Below are 5786 nucleotides of genomic sequence, written 5' to 3' on the forward strand. Positions count from 1 at the left end.
TTTGTCAGCCCTCCTTGTTAAAATAGGTTGTTCGCCTATTTCCCAATTCAACCTCCTTGAGACAGATGTCACAAAATATTATTTTGGTATCATTATCCCACATAGCAGAAGAACCAATTTTTTTAATCTTAGTCATTGTATTACTAGCATGAAAAGAACTAATCATCATAAATATCTATCATAATAAATATAAAGGGTCGTTTAAGAGTCTACAAATCAAAGAAAATAAGCATTAACAATGAACATAAAAGAATTACCAACACCCCACCACACCACCACCAACACATATTCAACCAACACACCAGCACACAACCACGAGCAAAACAATCACCAACACACATACAAACAACACGAAACCACCACCACCAACAGAACACCACAAACACAGCACTACCAACACAACACCACCGACACACAATGACCACCACCACCAACCCACCACTACCACACCATCACAAGCATCACATCATCACAACGACCACCATCGCAGAACCATCAACGCAAAGAGAAAAGAGCCGCATGAACCTAACCACAAAATAACTTTCAAATTTCACATAAAAAGAATATGCAATCTAGTCTTTTCCTCTCCCTTTATTCAATATTTCATAGAATGAAACCCGAACTGCAAAACATGGCAACAGCTACAATGAACCAAAAATCACAAAGAGTGAAGAAGCAAAACCGTAAGAACTCCTATACTTCCAAGTGTTTCAATAAAATTTAAATGCAATATGGTATTTTTCCATTAATTTCTCTCTCATTTTCTCCATAGAGTCATAAAACCAAGCCACAAAAGACAATCACAAAGCTAAGCCATAAACCACAAAAAACCAAGCCGCAAACAACAATCAAAGAGCTAAGCCATTCCTCAGAAAAATCAAGATTGCAATTGAAAGATTCATAAAAACCATTTTACCGCAAAGAAAGCCAAAAAACGCAGATATATATCCTCAACATCAACCACGAACCTCACAAGAAGAGATAACATAATGGGAAAGAGGGGTAAGAAGATATCAGAAGACAACAGAGAAGAGAGACTCGGAACCACTAGGCAGAAGTGAGTGCAAGGAGGAGAAAGGGGAGCAGAGCTCTGTGAGAACGTAACGCTAGGGTAGACGTGAATGCGGGGAACGAGAGGCAACCAAGTAAAAACAAAGCCAAAAAAAGCGGGTGGCGGGGTCAACTGATGGAATTTGAAAAGGCGGCATCTCTGTCTTGATATTAGATCTGAAACTAGAACTAAATTTGGAGAGTATACTTTCATAATCTTCAATGTTCTTGAAAGCAACGATAGTTCTTCAAATTTCTTCATAGGTCGAGTGACAGTTCTGGTCCCTTTCTTTGGTAATATAAACTCATCCAAAAAAACTATCATGATATGACAAAGGCGACTATTTCCCATTTAAAATTTCTTTTATTTCAACCTAGGTTGTCGTTAGCTCCCTTTCTAATCTCTTTGCTTTTGCATATTCATAAAATAATTTTTAAATCAAACAATTAATTTAATTTTTACAACTCACTCGTCATTCATTAGACATGGTTTGACATTCAAAAAAATTTCCAACATCAAATAAAAGGTCAATAAAAAATTTTTGAATCAATTTTACAATCACAGAACAAGTCTCTTAACTTCTTCGATTATAACATCATTTACGCAAAAAAAAAATGATGCTAATTGCTTTCATAACCATCCTTATTAAAAAGCTTAATTTCTTTTATCAAGATAATTCACCAGTATCATACTACAATTAATATTTAAATAAATTGATTTATCATTATATTTGGAGTCCATATAGGTTCACGCAAATAAACTTAATTGGCTTGTTAAAAGATTATCAATTATTATTATAACTAGACTAATGTTGTCATTAATTTGATTTTTCCTGTTTAGTAATTCAAAATTTTGATTTTTCAAATTTGTTAATATGACATTTCTTTCAAGACTTATTAAGTTAACTTGCTAATTAACCCCACTTCTAAGCAACATGTTGACACAGCATAAAGCATAATAACCCATGGAATACACTCAAAATTAGGGTTTCAAACACAACTAACGTGATTGTTATGCTAAAAAATATAGGATTCCCATATCACAAATTACAAATTAATCAAAACTAACTTTCTTTAAATAAAAATATATGCTAGTAGACTTTAAGTCAAATTAATACCAAAATAATAAAAATAACCAAATTTTCAAAAAGAAACCTGAGAGAAATAAAATCACCATGGAAATCAAACTAATTTCAACAAATTAAATTTATAAAGTGACATTTTTTTATTTCAATCAAGAGCACTAAACAATTTAATGCAAAATTATAGGACTAAAACAGAACAAAGAATGAATTTGCGAAAATTAAAATAAAAAGTTTCCCAATAGTAAAAAAAAACAACTCCTCTGAGACTTATGTAATCACACGTTTATTGCAATAGAATCAACCAGATATCGAACTTGAACTCATAGGATTTTAAATTAGACAAAATAAATTTTACTAAATGTAACTTTTTTTAACTACATAGCTTAGACTATTCATAGAATAGTCATAACTAGGCTAATAAATACGTTAGGTAAAAAATCAATTCAAAAAATAAAAGTTTTTAAATTACATTCCTTAAACGACTATTTATAAGATGCTCATAACTATGCTAATAAATGCAGTTGGTAAAGCAGTTCAAATTAATCCTAACTTTAAGTTTAAATTACTTTAAATTTCAATTCAATTAATCCAAATTGAATTTCCCAAAAGAAATAAATATTATCAAATTACATATAAAATTTCCAAGCAACAACAATAAAGTCATGGCATCACAATCTCACAGAAAAATATAGGATATGCAACATACTCAAACAGAAATCATAATAACAATGCCTAATTCCATGATGCATAAGTTCAAAGTTTGAGTAAGCATACAGCTAAAATGACACTGCCTGTGCATCATGGAGGTGGAAAACTGATAACATAAAATTCTGCCTCAAAACCGTACAAATCCACAAACCCACATATTCCACATCAAACTGTATAATCTCCAAGTTAAAATGGTAGGTTAAAAAAAGAATAACTATAATCCACGAAACTAAATCCAGCTAGATCGACATGATAGTCTTGAGTATTTAAATTTGAAATAGATTCTATTTGTACAATTAAGCACATTACTACATCCATGGCATGGAAAAATATTTCATGAATGGCTAGAATTTAGTTAGCACGCTGCCAACTCACGTGCATGAACAAAAAGCAACAAGTTTATGGTTAACGATTTTTTATGGATCGTGGAGCATTAGAAGGTTCAATTCTTGTAAACCCAAGCACCAACAGGTCTACTACATATATGTACATTGTTGATGAAAGCAGCTGTGGATGGGTACAATTTCTAAATTATAGTTTCAATGATAAAATTTTAGTAATAAATTTTACAAACACTTCCAATGTGCATAGAAAATCTGTTTTCCCGTTCAGATAACCTCCATAACCTAATATGTCTAACGGGTAAACAATACAAGCACAATCAAAACAAGCAAAGTCATAGAAAATTCAATAATCAATATGTCAACTATCAATAACATCTAAACAAGATTAAGAAAGGTTCCTTAAATGTAGAAGAGAACTAAGTCATTGAAACTTTGTTTTCAGGTCGTTTAGGTTGATTTGGGATAAGCTTTGAGAATGATAAATAGTGAGAAAAATGGTTGTTTTTGCAGGTTTTAGAAATACACTGTAGATTTATTGCATGCATGCTGCCCAATTCTAAGTTTTCACATATGTGATCCCTAATCTTCAAAGTTTACATTCATATCATTCAACTTTTAGTAACATAATACTTCTTTCAATAAAATGACATGTTTGAGAATAAAAAAAATTGGTTGTTATGAATTCAAATTATTTAAGAATTAAGAAGAAAATTTAAAAGTTTATATTAGAATTAAGTGCTAAATGTGTAAATGTATAAATGTCTGGAAATTTTGAAAGTCCACAAAAAAAAAATTAAGTATCGGATGTATAAAAATATGAAGATTTATAAAATTTGTAACTTGACATTTCTATTTAGGTAGTAGGTATATAAATTAAAGTTAAGAAAATTTTATGTATGAAATAAAGTATTAGAAGTGTAGATATTTAGGGATTTAAAAATATGCAAGTTTGCATAGCTGAATTTAGATGTTAAGCATGTAAATACTTAAAGTTGAGAAAATTTGTAACTTCATACTTAATTTGAATGTTTGGTGTGTAAGTTTTTAAGGTAAAAAAAATTAAAAATAAATACATAAATCTGTAGATTTGTATTAAATTTAAATGTTAGGCATAAAAATGTTTAGGTTTTTTTTATCTGAAAGTCTATATTGAATTTAGGTGTTACATATTTAAATGCATAGAAATATCTGAAACTTTATAGTTAAATTTAAGTATTAGATATGTAAATACATGAAGAATTAAAAATCTGAAAGTTTATAATTGAAATTAGGTTTTATATATGTAAAAACATAGAAAATTTGAAACTTTATAGTAAATACAATGAAAATTTGTAAAATCTGAAACTTGGCATGAGTTCAAAAGTTAGAAATGTAAATGCAATGAAAATTTGTAAAATCCTGAGAGTTTAGCATATGAATTCAAATGTTATACATGCAGATACAATAAAAAATAAAAAAACCTGAACTTAATATACGAGTTTAAGTGTTAGATATGTAATTGAGTGTTTATAAAACCTGTACGCTTATTTCCAAGTTTAGTTATCAGATATGTGAACACATTAGGAATTGTAAAACATATATATGCTTATTTTTTTGTTTATATATAGATATTCAAATTAAATGTTATATATGCATATGCATTGGAATGAAGAATCTAGAATCCTATATTTAGGCAATATACACACAAACACATAAGAATCAAGAAAAACAGAAAAATTACATTTAAAATTAGGCATTGTGCATATAAACATAAAAGATCGAGAAAACATATATGCAATAAAAAAATAAAAAAACTTAAGTATTACACATATAAATGCAATAAAAAAATAAAAAACTTATAACGAATCTATGAGTTTACGTATTAGATACATAGATGCTATGAAAACTTGTAAAATTTAAGGTTTGGTATATAAGTGCAAGTATTATGCATGTATTACAATAAAGCTCAGAAAATCCTAATGTATGAGTTTGAGCATTAAAAATGTAAATGAAATAACAAAACATACAAAATTTGATATTCAGAATAATCGATTTCCAATGTTATACATGTAAACATATAAAGGGTTACTAAAATCTGCATATATACATTTAAGTTTAAGTTTTATATAAGTGTGAGGATATAGAAGATTACAAAATCAGCAAACATGTACTTAAATTTAGGTATTATGCAAATAAACACGTAAAGATAAAGAAAAATCAGAAAAAAACATATACATTCAAACATTACACATGTAAAGACATAAGTATTTAGGAAATCTGCATATATATATTTGTTTAAAGTATTATGAGGATAAAAAAAACAAAATCTGGATTTCATACACACACACACACACTTGTTTTAAGTGTTATATGTGTAAGTGCATAAAGATTTGGGAATAAATAGCATACCTTGAAATTAAATATTGGAAATGCAAATACATTGAAGAATCTGAGTGGATACAATAAAATTAGGTGCTATATATGTAAATATATTGAAAATCTAAAACTTATACATTTCAATTAAATAATATATATATATACATACGTTGAAATCTGAATCTATGTGTTTGAATGAAGTGTGACGTATTTAAATATATTGAGATTGAATAAAAACTGAAGC

This window comes from Phalaenopsis equestris, unplaced genomic scaffold (assembly GCF_001263595.1).
Source record: "Phalaenopsis equestris unplaced genomic scaffold, ASM126359v1 Scaffold000002, whole genome shotgun sequence".
In the NCBI taxonomy this organism is placed as follows: Eukaryota; Viridiplantae; Streptophyta; class Magnoliopsida; order Asparagales; family Orchidaceae; genus Phalaenopsis; species Phalaenopsis equestris.